General features: G+C 46.7%; 1 non-coding gene across 1 annotated transcript; it reads left to right on the top strand.

The window, feature by feature from the left end:
- Window positions 1-10,475: 10,475 nt before the first annotated feature.
- On the top strand, window positions 10,476-10,548 carry TRNAK-UUU (transfer RNA lysine (anticodon UUU)). The gene has a single exon. It is a non-coding gene; the product is annotated as a tRNA-Lys (tRNA).
- Window positions 10,549-19,869: the final 9,321 nt, after the last annotated feature.

The raw sequence follows: 19,869 nt of genomic DNA, 5'->3' as shown, positions 1-19,869 counted from the left end.
TTTTTATTTTTATTAACTCGGTAGCGTTAAGGAGCTCGTGTCGCAGAAAAGCCGATGTCGTCGGCGGCGTTGGCCGTGAGCGATAAATCCCGGCATGCACTTCATAAATAGAAAGCAACTTCCAAGATGGGCTGGGTGGGCATCGAACCAGGGTCTCCGGAGTGTGAGACGGAGAAGGTACCACTCAGCCACGAGTTCTTTTTTTTATTGCCGTGAAACACAAAACAAAATACACATGATAAAACACGTCAACTACACTTAAGCTAACGCGTACGCGGCTAAAATCTTTTCAGGTGCACCAACTCATCAAACAGTCATTGCCATTGTGGTGGATCCTGCTGCATCCTGAAAGTGTCGCATATATATACAGCACTTTCAATAAAGTTTTCACGCGCAGATCGTGTCTCTATATCTGCATGTCGAAACTGCATTCGTGTTTTCCACAAACTATGGAGGCCAAGAAGCATAATTAAATCAGAAGGTGCATCATCGTTCTGCACTGGTAGGAATCTGATACCGTACGGAGTTAAGGGAAGCTCCTTTTTAATTTTCCTTTGGAGGACGTCCCATAGAAAGACAGCATCCCAACACTGTAAGAAAACGTGTTCAATTGTCTCCGGTTTTTTGCACAACAGGCAATTTGTTGTCCATGGGACGAAGATACCTTTTTCATTCAGCCAGGTTTTAACAGGGAGCGTATTAGAGTGAAGTTTGAAAAGGAACGTTTTAGCAGATGGCCTCACGGGCATCTTCTTAACTCTTTTCAAAACGTCCTGCCCTGGGCCTCCATAGTGCAATGCCCGGTAAAAAGGCACCGGCAGCATCACGTCAATGAGATCTTTATACAGTTTTTTCCTGGGAACATTGAAAAGGTAATCAAAAGAAAACCGCACTTCCAGCAACTTGCACGAAAAGACAACCTCGCGCAGGTATCCAGTCACAGTACCAGGCATGTTTTCACATGACACAATCCATTCAGGGAGCAGCCTCTGCAATCGCACTTACATCACAGTTCTTAGAAAGGTATCTTTTTGATCACGGAGGAATATTAATCGCGAAACCACCTGACGCAAGAACAGATGTGCAAGGCCAAGCCCGCCCCTTTTAACAGAAATAAACAAATTCGTCCGGGCGGTTTTTTCCCATGTGGATGCCCAAATAAAAACAGCAAAAACGCGGTGCATTTTCTGAATTGAGGTTCGTGAGACACACCACATTTATGAGGTACCACAGCCTCGAAATAAGAAAAACATTGCAAATAGAAGCGCGCGAAAACATTGAGAGTTGCCTTCCTTGCTACGCATCCGCTTTTTCTTTCGCTCTGGATGTTTCTTCCGTCCAGTGCACGTTGGCATCTCGATAACAATCTAAAGGCACGCCTAGATATCGCGTTGGGAGAGCAGACCATCGCAGCTTACAGAAGAAATCAGGTGTCACGTTCCAATCACCGTGCCAAAACCCAGAGGTTTTCTTCCAGTTGATTTTACATCCGGTTTGATCACTAATGTTTGGACGACACCCGTGACTTCACAGATGCTCTTTCTGGTTGCACAAAAGACTGCAATGTCATCAGCGTATGCTAGCATTTTCACGTGTGCTGATTGCAGCTTGAATCCTAAAATGCAATCGCTATCAATGATAGCCAAGCAAAGTGGCTCTAAATACAATGCAAAAAGCAGGGGTGAGAGCGGGCAGCCCTGCCTTACTGATAACCGTACTGTGATGCTGTTAGTCAGTTCACCATTTACTATAATACGGGTCGTGCAGTTCGCATAAGCCATTTTAACACCCTCCACTATGACTTCACCAAGGTTAGAATGCTCCAAAATGGAAAAAAACAATTTCGTGAGAAACACGGTCAAAGGCTTTCGCCAAATCTAATTGCATCATGGCTATCTGACCACCGAGTGCATCAACACATTCTACTACGGTTCTTGCGACGTGTATATTCGTGGCAATGGATCGACCCTTGATGCCGCACGTTTGATGAGGCCCAACCAATTTTTTTATTACGCTTTGCAGTCTTTTGGCTAAAACCTTCATGTACACCTTGCAGTCAACATTGGTGAGGCTAATCGGTCGACATGACCCCACCAACAGTTGTTTCTCCGCATCATCTGTCTTGGGTATTAGCACAGTGTGCGATGTAGAGAAAGACAATGGAACAGTATTACGTTCATAAGCTTCAGTGATTGCATCCAGCATAAACTGAGCTGCATACTGCCGAAAAGTTTTAAAGAAGGCAGCGCTTAGACCATCAGGCCCAGGGGCTTTCCCAGGTGTCAGGTCATCTATTGCAGATTCTATCTCCTGCAACGTTATCGGTGTTTCTAGGCGCGCTTTACTTTCGTCATCCAGTGCAGGCATCAGTCTTAGAAAATCTGTTTGAAAGCCGCCTACAGTCTCAAGCTTAGCGCTAAGCAGTTCTTCAAAGTGCTCTGCTACCGCGCGCTGAATATCTTTAGCATCTTCAGTGATATGGCCGGCATACCTTATACACCTTATTTCTTTCTGGCAGGCGTATCTTTTTTCGTCTTCTAGCGCTCGTTTTGACGGCACTTCTCCAGCCCAAAGGTTTTCAGCCCTTGCACGTATGACAGCCGCTGTGTATCTTTCGCTGTCGATTGTTTCCAGGTCACTTTTAATCTCTCTTATTTTACTGGCGAAATGCCCTGGCACAGTACTTTCCATGCTCAAAAAAAAAACTGAAGTTGTTCATTCAGTTCTCTTTCTTTCTCTTTATGCCGCACCTTACTGCTCTTTTCTATGGATTTCAATTTGACCCACACTTTGAAGCTGTCTCATTCCGCTGCAAAACTTACTGGTCGCATAGCCAGACGATTTTCAAACTCGGTCTTAACTTCCGTAAGGAACTCTTCATCGGCGAGGAGTTTGGCATTCAGTTTCCATAAATGCCAGTTAAAGCGCGATTTCTTTCCTGCCCTACCGAACACTGCACTCACGAGACAATGATCACTGAAAGACACAGGTTTGACCTCATATTCAGTACATAGGGAAACAAGATCAACCGAGGCATACACCCTGTCCAATCTAGCATGGCTACCTCGCTGAAAGTGCGTGAACTCTGGCTGCTTTCCAGTGGAGAACACACGACCAACATCCTGAAGGCCGTATTCATGCACAAGTGCATTCAACAGCTCAGAGCTTCTGTCTCTTCGAGGTTTACACTTCGCCGCTCGGTCCACAGCTGCGCACACACAGTTGTAATCGCCAAGTACAAGCAAGATTTTGTCGACTTTCAACCACAATTCAATAGACACAAAAAACAATTCACGTTCGCATTCTGAATTGGGAGCATACACACACACAACACGCCAGCATAAATTACAGTAGGTAAAATCAGTAACTTAAAGTCGACCACTTGGACAGGCAAAAACGAACTCTACGCTTACTCCCAGCGTGCTACGTATAAATAAAAGGCATCCACCCGATACACCAACGTGATGGCATACACACACATAAAAGTTTGTTTGAAAAGAAGCCACCATACGGTCGGTGCTTTCTTGGCTCTCAATCTTTGACTCTTGCACAGCTGCTACACCTATATCATTATCCACAAGGAGGCGACTGAGCTGGCATTGTCGCCTTCTCGCTCCCAGGCCTCTGACATTCAAAGTAGCTACGTGTAACGCCGAATTAAGCTTGAGAGTCATGTGTTAGAAAGGGACGCCCGTACCCGCATGGTGCCTACCTTCATGTTTGCGTGGCCTCCGCTTCTGAAGAGCAGCGCCATATGTGTGGATATATTGTCCTCCCAGCAGAACGTCGGGCTGCATTCAAATGAAGTCTAAGCACCGTCTGTCATTTTTTTTCCACACGCCCCGCTTGGTTGCAGAATGTTCCTGACGCTGGTCGGTAGACAGCCGACCCACAAATCGTTCAGGACGCCGCAAAAACTACGGAGGCGGTTTCCCCGCCTGCCGCGTGTCGGCCGAGAAGTTCGGCTTCGGTCTTAACGTTGCTCTTCGGATGCCCGAAGTTTTCGGCGGCGGCGCACCACAAACACCGCCTGGCAGCTGAGTCCCCTCGACGCTTTCCTCGTGTGGACGTTTCGCGGCAATAAAGGCTGCTGTCTCCGGCCCAACCTCCATGGCATCAGTACAGGGAGGCTCAGTACTGAGATGCTGCTCAGCGTCAGAAAAATTGATTACATCTTCTGATGCTTCCTTTGACGCGCCTTCATGGTCCTGTGACGGATCTTGCAAGGCTTGCCGAGTTTCATTCTCTTGACTGGGCACCGTCACCTTATGCTTTGTTAAAACAGTCATGGATGGCGCACCCTGTTTTGTTGACTGACCTCTAATGTCAGCAGCCTCCTCCGCATCCACCTCGTCCATTATTAACTCCGACGAGTCTTCGCTGGTCCCAGGTCCGGCAATGCTAGCGTAGGTACGAGCACACTGGCTGTCTTCATGCCCGAACCGTCGACAGGTTCCGCAGCGAGGAACCCGGCACTCTTTGCGGATGTGACCCGTACTCCGACAGCGTAAGCACAACGGGCGTCTGCCTGGCACAATAACGAGCGCAAGCTCACCGCTAACATTCAGCTGATGCGGCAGGTCGTCGAGCTTCATGCCAGCTTTCAGCTTCAACGTGACGAGTCTAGTAGTTGAGCCCTTTTCTAACATACCTTTAACTTGCCAGCGCTCCCGTGTAACTTCGGATACCTTTCCGTACGGCGCAAAGGCAGCACGAACATCCTCGTCTGGCACGTTGTGTAGCAGCCAGTGAAGTTTCAGCCGCACGTCCTGGTTCGCCGTGTCTATCACCAAGCAGCGACCGTTTTTCACACAAAGCTGACCAACACTCACAATCTTGGTCACTGCTTCAGCATCCTTGAGAGTGACGGCCCAGACGTGGCTCATCCGATACGCCCCCATTGCGATAACATCGGGTATTAGCGAGTGCTGCGCTAACGCATCCCGGAAATCTTCCACCCGGTACGGACGGGCCCTGATATCGGCGTGCAAAAAACGGTATTCAAAACAAACCGACCTGTTGGCAGTGCAGGCAAAACAACCTGGTAAGTATTGTCCTGTTCAGAAATCCTGTTACCGCGGCCTGACATGGCCGCTGAAGCTTCTCCTGAGGAGCCCTGCATCCTGCGTCCGTTCACTGGCGTGGCCGGAAGCAGAATCCTCAGCCACGAGTTCGATGCTTGAAAGCGGTAAAAAAGCGCTTCTAGTGAATGCGGTGTTGCCTTAGAAACGTGCCGTAGAACGTTATACTGCGGTGTATATCGGCAATTATGAGCATGTTACTTACAGAAGTCGCAGTTACACGAGTAGCGAAGTACGTTTCCGCTAAATTTCTTCTGCGCTCTGCGCACATGCAGAGCCATCTTGCGGCAAACACAGAAGAACCCCTCCTCGCAATGTGCGGCGCTGCCCCGACACGTGGCGCGCCACTCGCCCCTGACGTTTCGCCGTGCACCCTCACGGGTTGTAGAATCAAGCATCTTTCCTTTCTTTAGATCACTATTTTCGCTCACCTGCTTCTCCCCTTCGGGACTCAAAAGCATACCGAGCGAATGAGTGGGCGGTGCGAACGAGATGCAATAACTCTATCGCGTTCCACTCTTGAAGGCGAAGCTTAAGCGTCCTCCAAATATTTTTTTTTTCCAGCAAAGGCCGTCACCATACGTTCCAATATTCAAACTAAAACATGGCTCCTAGCAATAAGATAGTGCTATGTATTGCCACATTAAACGTAAGAGGACTGGGAGCAAGAAAAAGACAGTACCAGCTTAAGAGACTTGTCTTGGAAAAGGAACTTGACCTAATAGCCGTCCAAGAAACAAAGATCGTAAGTGTTGAGCGAACGGATCGTATGATGGCGCCCTTTCAGACCCGCTACAACGTATGTGTTTGCCATGCTCTTGGTACATCAGGTGGTTGCGTTTTTTTTATTCGCAACGACATAACAGTTGTCCCATAATCTGTCGTCATTTGTGAAAATGGGAGTTTTCTTGTTGTAGACTTTTTCTTCCTTACGTGCAACTGGCGAGCAGTCTGTGTTTATGCGCCAAACGTTGAGGCTGATCGCGCAGTGTTTTTTGATAATCTTTATCAGTATCTTTCATGCGACAAGAAAGTAATCCTGTTAGGAGATTTTAACTGTGTCTGTAGCGCTGCTGATCGCCTAAAAAACTGCCTGTTAGGGACAAGAATGCGTTAGCGCTTAATCGGATTTTACACGAATGCAATTTAGAAGGTGTGGGGGCAGCTCTAACAGATGGTTTGGTTTGGGGTTTAACGTCTCAAAGCAACTCAGGCTATGAGAGACGCCGTAGTGGAGGACTCCGGAAATTTCGACCACCTGGGGTTCTTTAACATACACTGACATCGCACAGCCCACGGGCGCCTTGCTTTTCGCCTCCATCGAAAAACGGCCGCCGAGGCCGGAATACGATCCCGCGTCCTTGGGAACAGTAATCGAGCGCCGTAGCCACTGCGCCACCCCCGCGGGGTGCTCTAACAGATGGTATTCGTCCACTATTTACGCATTTTCAGAATGAAAGTCATGCAAGACTTGACAGAATATATGCTTCTGTCGAGCTTTCGCCGCTATGTACCAAATATGAGGTCGTACCTATACAGTTTAGTGACCATTGCCTAATAATAGCAACTGTCGGAACAAGGAAGAAAAAACCGAAATTTAGCTGGGTTCTATGGAAGCAGAATGACAAGCTTTTAGAGGACGAAGAATTTATTAACTACGTAGATGAACAAATAAATGAAATAATTCAGGTCAATTCGGCAAACGCTGTTGCCGAATGGGATGAATTCAAGTAGCGCGTAAAAATAAAAGCTATTGAGAGAAGCTGTATCAATAAGTTCAATCACAACATGGAAGAAAAGCAATTACATGAACACCTTAAATTTCTTTTGGGCATTGAAAGCGATAAGCCAGGAAGCTGTTCGAAGGAAATGAGAGAGCTAAAGAGCCGCTTGCAACAGATTGACACGAACAAGTACAAAGCGGCGGTGATAAGAGTGCGAGCTCAAAAGCTGTGGGCAGGCGAAACGCCGACAAAACGCGCCTTATCGGACGAGAAAAAAATACGCGTGCCAAAAAAGAAATTAAAACAGATACGATACCAAGGCGAGGTAATTTCATACAGTAAAATCATAAAGCAAGCTTTTGTGAATATTTCAGCAAGTTGTTAGGCCATGAAAGAGATGTTCAAGACGGCTTTGAAAAAGATTTTTTACCGCTTATGCCATCGCTTGGTGATGAGACAAAAGCGCGACTTGAAGAACCAATTAGTGTTAGCGAAATTGAAAGTGCAATCGATGGCTTACAATCTGGTAAAGCCCCTGGACTGGATGGGTTAACTGCGAATTTTTACAAGGCTTTTAGAACACCAGTGGCCCTTCTGTTACACCGTGTGATCTCTGAAGCGTATGAAAAGCAAAGAGTGCCACTGTCCTTTGGCGCTTCCCATATTACCTTGATACCCAAAACTGATGATCCCGAGCAGCGGTCGCTGGTGGGGTCGTACCGTCCAATTAGCCTCACCAACACCGACTACAAAATCTACACTAAAGTCTTGGCAAACCGACTACAAACCGTAATAAAGCTTTTGGTAGGCCCACACCAAACTTGTGGAATCAAAGGCCGCACAATAGCTACAAATATTCATGTTGCCCGTAATGTTCTGGAATGTTGCGATGCTTCTGAAGGCCGTATTGCTATGCTGCAACTCGACTTGGCAAAAGCTTTTGACCGCGTTTCACGCGCGGTTTTATTTTTTATCCGTGAGCACACCAACGCAGGTCGAGTCATCGTTAAGATGTCATACGCATGTTGCACGACACGTGTGATTGTAAATGATAATCTTACTGAAAGCGTGCCAATGCGCTCGTTGGCAAGACAGGGCTGCGCGCTGTCGCCCCTGCTATTTGGAATCTACCTCGAACCAATATGTTTAGCTTTGCTTCACAGCGATAAGGTGATCGGTTTTAAGCTTTACGACGCCCATGTTAAATTTATAGCGTATGCAGATGATATTGCCGTCTTTTGTTCAGATAAAGACAGCGTTCGGCAAGTTGTTACCATTACGGGGAAATATTGTAAACAGACAGGCTTCCAAATTAATTGGGGAAAAAGCTCAGGCTTTTGGCACGGACAATGGGACAATAAACCCGAGTATTTCGCTTTCATGAAGTGGGCGGAATTACCTACTAAGTACCTTGGCGTGCCGCTTTGCTGTTATCGTGACACTGAGCGACAGTGGGCAGAGCAAACCAACCGAGTACGGGAAAAAGCGGAAGGATGTCAAGGAAGAGATTTATCTATGTTTGCGTCGGCTGGCATCTGTAATGTTTCCTTGCTTTCTAAAATATCGTATATCATGAGTGTCTTATCTACGTCACGGATCTATGTACAGAAAGTGCATCACATTTTTTCTATGTTTATTTGGTCCTCCATATGGGAAAGAACAATCGCACAAATTTGTTTCGGCCTGTTAGATACGGAGGCCTTGGTCTCGTTCATTTGTTTTTAAACGAGATAGTATCTCGGTTTCTATATCTTCGAGACCAGCAAGACCCGTTTTTGCGAATTGTTTTACAAATAATAATGTGCAATACGCTACCACAATTCATTGTGACGTCATTTTTAGATCCCTGTACCACGATCTCTGGTTACTTACGTGAGGTTGTTCTTGCATTTAGAATGCTCAGTGTCCGATTTTCAATGGAATATCTTTCTTCAGTTTCAAGGCGCAAACTGTACACAGACCTTATTGACATTATGCTACCTGTGCCTCTGTACCGTTCTGTATAGGCCCAGGCCAGGACGTCTTGAAGAGAGTAAAGAGGATGCCAGTTAAGCCTACGACAGAGTCGTTTTTCTTCAAATTACATACCGGAACGCTTCCAGTCAAAGTTTGGCTGAAAAAAAAAAGGAATAATTGTCCCGTGGACAACCAATTGCTTTCTCTGCAAGAAACCCGAAACTGTTGAGCATGTCTTTATAGACTGCTGGGACCCGATACTTCATTGGGATGTTCTTCAAAGAACAATAAAAACGGAACTCCCAATAAATCCCTACGGTATACGCTTCCTGCCAGTTTAAAGAAACTCCATACGATATGATAATGCTCCTTAGCGTCCAAAATATATGGAAGACTAGGAAGCAATTGCGTCATGCGGACGTCAATACGTGACCTTTTAGAGAAAATTTCGTCGAGAGCGTGACGTATACCCGAGAGGTGTACAAAAGCGAACCTGATCCACCGGAATGGGCAATATACTTGACCAGTTGGGTGGCATCAAACAATTTCAAATCACATGTGTCAGCCGAAGGATTGGCGACACATTGGTGATGAGACAAAAGCTCGCTAGCGAGTATTTGATTTTGTGTTTTGTACTTGTCATAAGCCCGGTAAAAAAAAAAAAAAAAAAAAAAAAAAAAAAAAAAAAAAAAACTAAGCACGGATAGCTCAGCCGGTAGAGCGTAAGGCTTTTAGCCTAACGGTTGACGGTTCGAGCCCCTCTTCGGGCGTAGTCTTTTTTTTTTTTTTTCTGTTCGAATTTGTCCCATCAACAATTCATGTTGATGACTTCCGAGGGCAGCCAGGTTAAGATCCATTTTTGCGTACTGTGTGCCAATTAAGGCTCGAAAATGCACTGCCGGACTTTGTTGTCTCGACCGAAAGTGTATCGGGACGCATTTTTGGGTATTTTAGAGAAGGTGTCCCTAGTGTGCGATTCCTGTCTGTTCGATTTTCTTATGAATATTTATCTTGTGTTAGCAGGAAGAAGCTGTACAAGGATTTGTGTGACGTAGTTCTTCCCATACCAATGTACAGGGCCTTATACAGTGGAGGACCAGGACGCGACGTACTTAAGCGGGTGAAGGCGATGCAGGTGCCGTCAAATGCAAAAACATTTTTCTTTAAGTTACACACGGAAACACTGCCAGTAAAGAAGTTTTTGGAAGGGAAGAATTTATTTTTACCTTGGGGTTCGCATTGCTTAATTTGTAAACAGCCAGAAACTATAGACCACGTTTTCCTACTTTGTTGGGAAGGGGTATACTTTTGGGATATTTTACAAAGGACTTTAAAAAAGGAATTTCCATTAGACTCGCACGGTATTAGGTACTTGCTAGTAGAGAATGAGGATGGGGTGCCATTTGACCTTATTATGCTAATGGCCCTCCACTGTATTTGGCGCTCGAGAATGGCAGGATACCATTGCGATCCTGACGCACGGCCAGCACGGATCTATTTTCGGGAAGGCATGAATAGATATATTGAAATTCAGAAACTTGCTCCTGAAGCTCCCGAGTGGCTCGGAAGATTGGAGCCATTAGTGACCCTAAGATAATTTTAGCATGACGACGCCACAACCCACCTGGCTGATTGTTGTACTAATGAATTCTCATTGTGCCCTGTTAGTGGTTTTGTGTATTGTGCCGAAGTCAGGCAATAAAGAAAAAAAAAAGCCAGGTTAGCTCAGTCGGTTGAGCATTATGCTTTTAACCTAACGGTCGAGGGTTCGAGCCCCTCTTCTGGCGTAGTCTCTTTTTTCTGTTCTAAGAATTTGTTCCATCAACAATTTATGTTGATGACTTGCGAGGGCAGCCCGGATAGCTCAGTCGGTAGCCCATGGACATGATCATGTTATTGGGCCTGCAAAGTATCTGGCGATCCAGAATGGCTTTCAGGCATGCAGACGTTGATGCGAAGCCATTGCGAGTGTTACTGAAGTTCTCAAGACACAAGGCGAAGTGCCTGAGTGGCTTCCGAGAATGGAAGTGTTGCTCCAAATGACTGATTTGTAATGGATCACGCAGCCCAAATCGCGTGGTTTTAACCCCTATTGTGTATTTGTCGCGTAATATTGTGTGTGTGTGTGTGTGTGTGTGTGTGTGTGTGTGTGTGTGTGTGTGTGTGTGTGTGTGTGTGTGTGTGTGTGTGTGTGTGTGTGTGTGTGTGTGTGTGTGTGTGTGTGTGTGTGTGTGTGTGTGTGTGTGTGTGTGTGTGTGTGTGTGTGTGTGTGTGTGTGTGTGTGTGTGTGTGTGTGTGTGTGTGTGTGTGTGTGTGTGTGTGTGTGTGTGTGTGTGTGTGTGTGTGTGTGTGTGTGTGTGTGTGTGTGTGTGTGTGTGTGTGTGTGTGTGTGTGTGGGGGGGGGGGGGGGCGGGATAATGTTCTTTATGTGTAAAATGTGTTCGTTATGTGTAGAAAGGATAGCTCAGTCATTCTACTTCCGGCCACCGCCGTGTACGGACGCGGAATCATGTGCTCCGACCGAGCGGCGATTGCGGCTTTTACCGGCCGCGGAAACAGGATCTCAGATAGCGAAGACAGCGATTATCAGCTTATTCTGCCTCAGCTGCCAACCGGACGTATCGTTCAGGACACCGTGTTTTTGCACGGCGACGTGCGAGCAAGGCCCTACAGGGTTGAAGATTTACGAGATGCTCTCGTGCCTACAGGCTTACTGCCGGATGTAGTGGCCCTGGGAGCCTACCAGGTTAACCACGTTTGGGCAGTCACCCTTAATGGGGCCGAGGCTACAAAACGGCTGCTTGGCGTGAAGGAGCTAATGGTGAAGAGGCGACGCTGTGTCATCATCGACCCGCAGGAACAGGAGGTGAAGCTGAAGCTTCACTGGCTATTGCATGGAGTGGCGGACGAGGACGTCCGGTCCGCACTTGCGGCCTTTGGGACTGTAATTGATGTCAGACGAGAGCGCTGGCGAGTGCAGGGTGTGAGTGGCAAGGGCTCCACAACGAGGTCAGTGCTTTTGAAGTTGAAGAACAACATGAAAATAGAAGACCTGTCGCACCAGTTGCGGGTCGGTGGTGAACTGGCACTAGCTGTCGCACCTGGTCGCCCGATGCAGTGCCTGCGATGCCATGGCTCGGTCCACGTGAGAAGAGAGTGCAAGGTGCCGCGTTGCTCGATCTGCAGGCGATTTGGGCATGAGGACTCGCAGTGCGTCCGTACCTACGCCGCGGCAACGAGAACGGCGGCGAGTGATGACACCGAGCACCTCATTGACGAGGCTGAGGCGGAGGACGCTGCGGAGGGGACTGGTGAGATAGCGACTTCTTCGAGAACGGAAATGCCTCTCCTTAGCGAAGGAGCCCAGGATAAAAGCACGGACAGGACAAGTGAAATGGTGGAAAACCCATCATCGGCAGAGTCGGACATCAACAAAGATGGATCCAGTCAAGCGCAGCAGCCAGCAGCAGTGAATTGTCAGGAACTCCCAGGCAATGGCAATGTCAGTTCAGTGGGTTCCGGAACTGCTACTAAACGCCTCCACGACGCAGCCGGCGATCTCGACGACATGCCGTATGCAAGCAGTGTTGACGAGCCGCCTGTGAAAGCGGTGCAGGGACGGCGGCCGTCCTTCAAGCCGCGACCTAACTTCGCAGCGGAAAGAAAACCTGTCGACAAGCCACCCCCGCCGAAAAGCGAGACCGGCCAGTCGGGCGGCTCCGAAGGCGTCTAGCGGTTTGCTAGACGTTAAAGGTAAGCACCATGCTCCTGGGTCTACCTCATAGAGCAACAATGGCACCTGAACCGTCTCCAAGTGTAGCCACGTTGAATGTCGGAGGACTAGCGAGCAAACGAAAACAAAGTCAATAGTATCATCGGCTGATAACAGATTATGACATTGACGTACTAGCTGTTCAGGAGACAAAAGTCGAGGGAGAAGAGGAGACTGGGAGCATGGTGCTGCGTTTTACCTCAAGGTACTACGCTGTGGTTAGCCACGCTGTTGGATTGTCGGCAGGATGCGTACTCTTTGTCAAAACGTTACCGGGTCTTACTGTGCAGAGCATCACATCAAGGTCCTCTGGAAGATTCGTTATTTGTGATTTTAGTTATTGTCAAAGGGAATATCGGATTATTTGCATATACGCACCAAATCCAGTGGATGAGAGATATCATTTTTTCGCTATGGTTCAGCAATATGTGGACCCTGAGAAATGCCTCATTATTTTGGGGGACTATAACTGTGTACTGAATTCTACAGACAAAACCAGCGGCACGGCTTTCCGAGATAAGAGCACAGATTTATTAGCCGATATTGTTACCGCAGCCGAATTAGTCGACGTGGCCGAAGTCCTAGAGAGTGGACAGGCAGTGAAGTATACTCATTTCCAGGGGACAAGCCACGCACGCCTAGATCGGATTTATGCAGCCCTCGACTTCATCCCAAAATGCCGCACTTACAGCGTGCTACCGCTGTGTTTTACTGAACACTGTCTGGTTAAGTGCGTAATAGGAACAAAGAAACAAGGTGGGACAACAGTGGGAACTATGCAAAGAGCAAATCAAAATCGCAGCGATTGATAGGGCCAGTTCGATTCGATTTCACGAAAAAATTAAAGAAACTGCAGAAAACACTAAAGATGTTAATAACAGAGGAATGCAAAAAGCCAGGTGTTTTCAAAGATGACGTGAGGATTATAAAGCAGCAATTACAGCTGATCGAATAAGAGCGTTATCGGGGCTCGCTGGTGCGAGCTAGAACAAATGCACTAAAAGCGGGCGAAGTACCTGCGAAGCGGGCTTTAGGTTTGGAAAAAATGAACGGCCAACGAAACCACGTATGCGAGATAGAGCGGAATGGCGTTGTGGTGTCAGATAACGACGGCATTGGGCGATAGTTCTTTGAGCATTACCAGGCGTTATTCGCGTTTCATGAAGCTGACTTAGACGGTTTCAAAAAGATGTTTCTGGGTCAGATGCCGCGACTGGCCGACGAGGTAAAATAAGTTTTGGAGCGGCCAATAACCGAAAGAGAAGTGTGCCGAGCAATTGAAAACTTGAACGACGGAAAGTCGCCTGGGCCCGATGGCTTGAGTGCCGCATTCTACAAGTTTTTCAAAGATAAGTTGTCTGAAGTGCTTACAGCTGTATTCAATGAGGCATACCAACTGAAAGAATTACCACCGTCATATCACATACTGTTCTCGTACCAAAAACTGACGATACAGAAAGACTTCGCCTTGTAACGAGTTATAGGCCCAGCTCTTTAACCATTGTTGACTATAAAATACTAATGAAAGTCTTAGCAACTAGGCTCCAGACAGTGATTAAGGACATAGTAGGGTGCCACCAGGCATGTGGAATCAAGGCAAGGTATATAGTAAGCAACATACACAAGATGCGGTGCGTGCTTGAGTGCTGTGATGTCATGCAATCTGGCGTCGCGGTTTTGCAGCTCGACCTAGAGAAGGCCTTTGACTGTGTATCACATGTTATCCTGTTCGCCATTCTTGACCATATTAATGTCGGTTCGGTTATCAGAGAGGGTGTGGCCATGGCGTACAGGAGTTGCTCAACGCGGCTTATTGCAAACAAGTCACTGGGGGCCCCCATTGCCATGCAGCGTGCGGCACGCCAAGGCTGCCCCATCAGCTCCCTTTTATTTTGTCTGTACATCGAATCACTATGCTTGACTATTATTAAAAATGATTCTGTTCACGGTTTTCGATTCCAAGCTGCCGAAGTGAAGCTCTTAGCATATGCCGATGACGTCGCAGTGTGTTGTATTGACAAATAAAGTATTATAGCAGTGGTCGAAGAGGTAAAATGTTTTCGGGACATCACAGGGAGTTTGATCAATTGGGAAAACTGCCTGGGATTTTGGCATGGAGAATGGGCGTCAACCCAAGACACGTTTGCAGGCGTAACGTGGGGGAAGACCCCAGTGAAGTACCTGGGTGTCTCTCTGCAATTCTACGAAAGCAATGATGATCTCTGGGGAAGCCAGGCGCATGAAATACGTGAGAAAGCAGACAGACGGAAGGGGGTTCCTCTCTCATTTTTTGCCAAGGCAACTGTGTGTAATCTTTATTTTATAAGTAAATTATGGTATCTGATGCAGGTTTTGCATTGCTCGAGGCTAAATGTGCAAAAGCTGCACAGAGTGTTTGCCACCTTTATTTGGGCATCGCAGTGGGAAAGGTGTAGCCGAACAAATTTGTTCAGAAAGGTGAAGGACGGCGGTCTTGGTCTGGCGCACCTCTTTGTGCGACAGCTTATTAACAAGTTTCTGTTTCTCCGGGACACAAAAGACTCTTTTTTACGAACGGTGTGCCAAATGAGATTAAGACTGGCGTTGCCAAACTTTGTGATCGGCACGAATGGAATGCCAGGGCCAATTAAGGGCTTTTTCAAGGAGGTGGTGATGAGCGTATGTTTCTTGTCAGTACGATTTTCTAACGATTATTTGTCTGCGGTGAAAAGGAAAACACTGTACAAAGATGTGTGCGACAGCATACTTCCTGTACCGATGTAGAGAGCCATGCACAGTGGAGGGCCGGGCCAGAATGTGTTAAAACGGGTGAAGAAAATGTAGGTGACACCAGGCATGAAGTCCTTTTTTTTAACTTCATACTGAAACACTTTCAGTCAAAACATTCCTTGAACAACGAGGTTTTTTTCTTGCCATGGGGAACTGTCTAATCTGCAAGCTACCCGAAACTATAGATCATGTTTTTCTTCAGTGCTGGGAAGGAGTGTATTTCTGGGATGTTCTGCAGAGAACAGTGAAAAAGGATTTCCCTCTAGATCCACACGGGATCAGATATTTGGCGATAGATAACGAAGATGGTTTTCCTTTCGATCTCGTAATGTTGGCTGGCCTCCACTCTGTATGGCGCTCCCGCATGGCCGGCTTCTATTGTGATCCTGATGCGAGGCCTGCACGGTTGTATTTTCGGGAGAGCATTTCTCGCTTTGTTGAGGTGCAGAAGACACTTGAGTGTGTGCCGCAGTGGCTGCCAAGGGTGGAAGCCTTCGCAGGGCTAAAGGAATTTTAAGTGACAATGTCAGTACAAAACTGACAGCGTTTCCTTTTGGTTCCACGTCTTGCTTGTGTTTGTATATAGTGTATCGTGATGTACTGAGTTGGTTGTCGGAGCCAGGCAATAAAGAAAAAAAAAAGGATAGCTGCTTTCTATGATTATTATCGAAAGCTGTTCGGCAGTTGTAAAGATCCAAATCAGGGTTTCGATTATAATTCCTTACTTGAGAACTTTCCTCGACTAGACGATGAGAAATGTGCTGTAGTAGAGGGACCCATCACTTTGGAAGAAATTAAATCAGCCATTTCAGACCTTCAGAACCAGAAATCTCCTGGCCCAGATGGTATTACTAGCGAATTTTATAAAACATTTTCACCTTGCCTAACGCCTGTTTTGATGGAAGTATTCCAAGCATCTTATGATGTGGGTTTCCTGCCTCCCACTTTCTATTCAGGCCACACAAGATTAATTCCCAAAAGCAAAGATACTAATCGGTTGAAAACTGTTGAAGGATATCGTCCAATTTCCCTCTGTAATGTTGATTACAAAATGTTTGCCAAGGTCCTTTGTTCTCGTTTGCAGCTAGTTATCATGGACTTGATAGGTTCGCATCAGGTGTGTGGTATCAGAGGGCGCAGTATTCAAACACACATCCATATTGCACGTTCAGTAATCGAGACAGTATCAGATGAGACAGGCCAAGTAGCTCTGATTCAAATTGACCTGGCGAAGGCGTTTGATAAAGTTCGGCACAATTTCTTGTTCGCGGTCTTGGAGAATGCAAACATTGGTGACGTTTTGCTCAAAGGCATAAGGCTGTGCTATATGAACTCGTATACAAGACTAATTGTTAATCAGGAGCTAACGAAACCAATACCACTGGAATCATCTGTTCGTCAAGGATGTCCACTGTCTCCACTGTTGTTTGGCTTATATCTGGAAACCCTCTGTCTCCGTATAATTAACAGTGCAGCCATCCGTGGTTTCTCTCTGGCTCAATGTGAAGTTAAGATTTTAGCTTACGCGGATGATATCGCCCTCTTTTGTTCTGACAAAAAGAGTGTACACTTGACTGAACAGTTCTGCGATGTATCAGGCGCGGCCCTTAATTTAGATAAATCCAAAGGTTTTTGGTTGGGACACTGGGGCACTAGACCAAGCCAGTTTGGAGGCATATGCTGGGACTGTAGTCTTCTTCAGTACCTAGGGGTTCCGCTGCACCAAGTTCGTAACAGCGCAGCCTACTGGGATTCACAAATCGTACCTATGCGGCGACAAACGCAGGCTTGGATGGGTAGGGAACTCTCAGTGTTTGCTAGGGCACAGGTCTGTAACATATTTTTGTTTGCAAAGCTTGCGTATGTCCTTCAAGTCCTGCATTGTGCGAGGAGCAAAGTACAAGTTATACACAGAATATTTGCAACATTTGTGTGGCGCTCTCAATGGGAGCCCATGCGGCGTGACAACTTGTTTCTTCCCTTAGAGTCTGGTGGAGTGGGCCTTGTTCACTTGTTTGTGCATCAACTTGTTTCCCGTTTTTTCTTTTTCAAATCGGCAAACTATCCGTTTCTTGTAACTGTGCTCATTAGGCGTCTTAGTCCACATTTGCCTTACTTATTCGCACCAACTGGGCAGGCTCGTGAGGGGCGTTTATGGGGATTCCTTAAGGAGGTTGCTGACACTTTAAATTTTCTCACTGTGCGTTTCTCTGTAGATTACCTGTATAGCCTCTCGAGAAAACAGATGGCCCAGGCTCTCACTGAGTCTTTGTTCCCTACACCGTTGCATCGGCAGCCTTATCTGGGGTTTTTGAACACCACTGTTCTAAAGCGTGTTAGGCAAATGTGCATTCAGGCAGCTGCAAAAACGTTCTTTTTCAAATTACATACAGCGACGTTGCCTGTCAAGACATTTCTTCACAATAAGGAGATGTTTGTGCCCTGGTCGGTAAATTGTCGTCTCTGTAACGTGCCTGAGACAATTGATCATTGCTTTATTCTGTGCCGTGATGCTATGTTCTTTTGAGACATACTACAAAGAACTCTTAAAAAGGACATTGAAATTACGCCTTATACAATTAGATTTTTGCCTCCTGACAAAAACTCTGTCGGGCCTTACGATCTATTTGTGTTGATGGGACTGTTCAGCCTTTGGAAAAGCCGCATGATCGACAGGCATGCAGAGCCACCAAGATCGTCCAAATCCGTGTTTCGGGAGCAGTGTGCTTTGGTGAGAGGTGTATATGCTGCACGTGAACAACCTCCAAACTGGATGCCGTATCTAGACGCATGTGTATGTCTCCCAGACTTTTGATGTTCTGATGATTGTGCATTGTCGGGCTGGGGATATGACGGGCTCGTATTAAGCAGCCCGGTAACTTTAGACATGGACATGTTTAAGTAAGTGGAGTTGTTCCTTTTTATGGAAGTTTTTCCATGCAATAAAGAAAAAAAAAAAGGATAGCTCAGTCGGTAGAGCGTTAGGCTTTTAACCTAACGGTCGAGGGTTCGATCCTCTTTTCTGGCGTAGTCGTTTTTTTTCTGTTCTAAGAATTTGTTCCTTCAACAATTTATGTTGATGACTTGCGAGGGCAGCCCGGATAGCTCAGTCGGTAGCCCATGGACATGATCATGTTATTGAGCCTGCACAGTATCTGGCGATTCAGAATGGCTTTCAGGCATGCAGACGTTGATGCGATGTGCGTGTGTGCGCGCGTGCATGTGTGTGGGTGTGCGTGCGTGTGTGTGTGTTTGTGTGGAGTAATGTTCTTGATGTGTAAAATGTGTTCTTTATTTGTAAAAAGGATAGCCCAGTCAGTAGAGCGTTAGGCTTTTAACCTAACGGTCGAGGATTCGGGCGTAGTATTTTTTTTTTTCTGTCCTAAGAATTTGTGCCGTCAACAATTCATCATCTATACGGCGTGGCGCTGCGCATGCAAAGGTAAGCGCCATACTGGCGTCCTGATCTTGCTAAGCGATGGCGTCGTTTTAAATGAGCATTCTAGTAGCAACGCTCAATATCAGGGGTTTGCCCTCCAGATGGAGGCAAAGCCAACTGTTGCGACTTGTTACAGAGCAGGAACTAGATATTGTAGCGGTGCAAAAGACCAAAATCGAGAGTCAAGACCAGACCTACAGTATGGTGCGCCCTTTCAGCAGTCGATATGATGTTTGCTTGTGCCATGCGGCAGGGACTTCGGCAGGTTGTATGCTTTTGATTCGCCAATCGTTCGGTGCGGTTGTGGAAAGCGTTGTGACCACTGATAGCGGTCGTTGGATTGTCTGTAGAGACTTTTAGTATAGCGCACACAGACACACGCAGAGGAATAGCGCACGCCAAAAATATCATGACGCGCACTGCGCATGCGCTATACGATACCCTAGACCGAGCTCTTTCGTACGATCGGCCAGCGTACGCCGAAACTTGAGTTTATCAAGGCCAGCCCTCACGTACGATGGGAGATCAGCGTTGACAAGATGGCGGCGTCCAGGCCGCCCGCTTCAGAGTGAATTTGTCTCCGTTACCACGTTTTTTGGCACGCTGCCGCTTATGAATGGCACCCGGTGTCTTCGCGTTTCCTCGTGTAGCATTCAGCTCAAATATTTAGTGAATAATTTGCTTTGTTTTTTTATTTTGAACGGCGGCAGCGCACTCCCTAAGCCTGACGAGTAGCGTTGCTTTGTTGGCATGAAAACACCATGAAGCGGATCGCCTTGGCTTTCTTCTTTCTTTCTTTTTCAAGTTTAATAGCAAACGAAAGCAAATGAATAGACCGTTAGGCTTTTAACGGTCAAGGGTTCGAGCCCCTGTTCGGCCGGCGCGCTTTTGCTTTCTTTGAACAATTTGAACTCTCAACATATTCCTTTTGCTTCTGCCTGTGTCTCTAAACATGTTTAAGATGGAATTATGCATAGAGTTTGCCACAGTCTTGCTCAGCATTTATCGCCAATGAAACTCATGCCCTGAGAATAAGAAACCCGGGGGAATAAAAATCAGGTGCAAGTGTTATTCGCATTTAAGTACCAACTCGCCCATTACACCCATGTACTTCGTACTAACTAAAAT

This window comes from Amblyomma maculatum, chromosome 7 (assembly GCF_055883805.1).
Source record: "Amblyomma maculatum isolate TAMU_Amacu chromosome 7, ASM5588380v1, whole genome shotgun sequence".
Classification (NCBI taxonomy): Eukaryota; Metazoa; Arthropoda; class Arachnida; order Ixodida; family Ixodidae; genus Amblyomma; species Amblyomma maculatum.
This window is presented reverse-complemented; position numbering and strand designations above follow the sequence as displayed.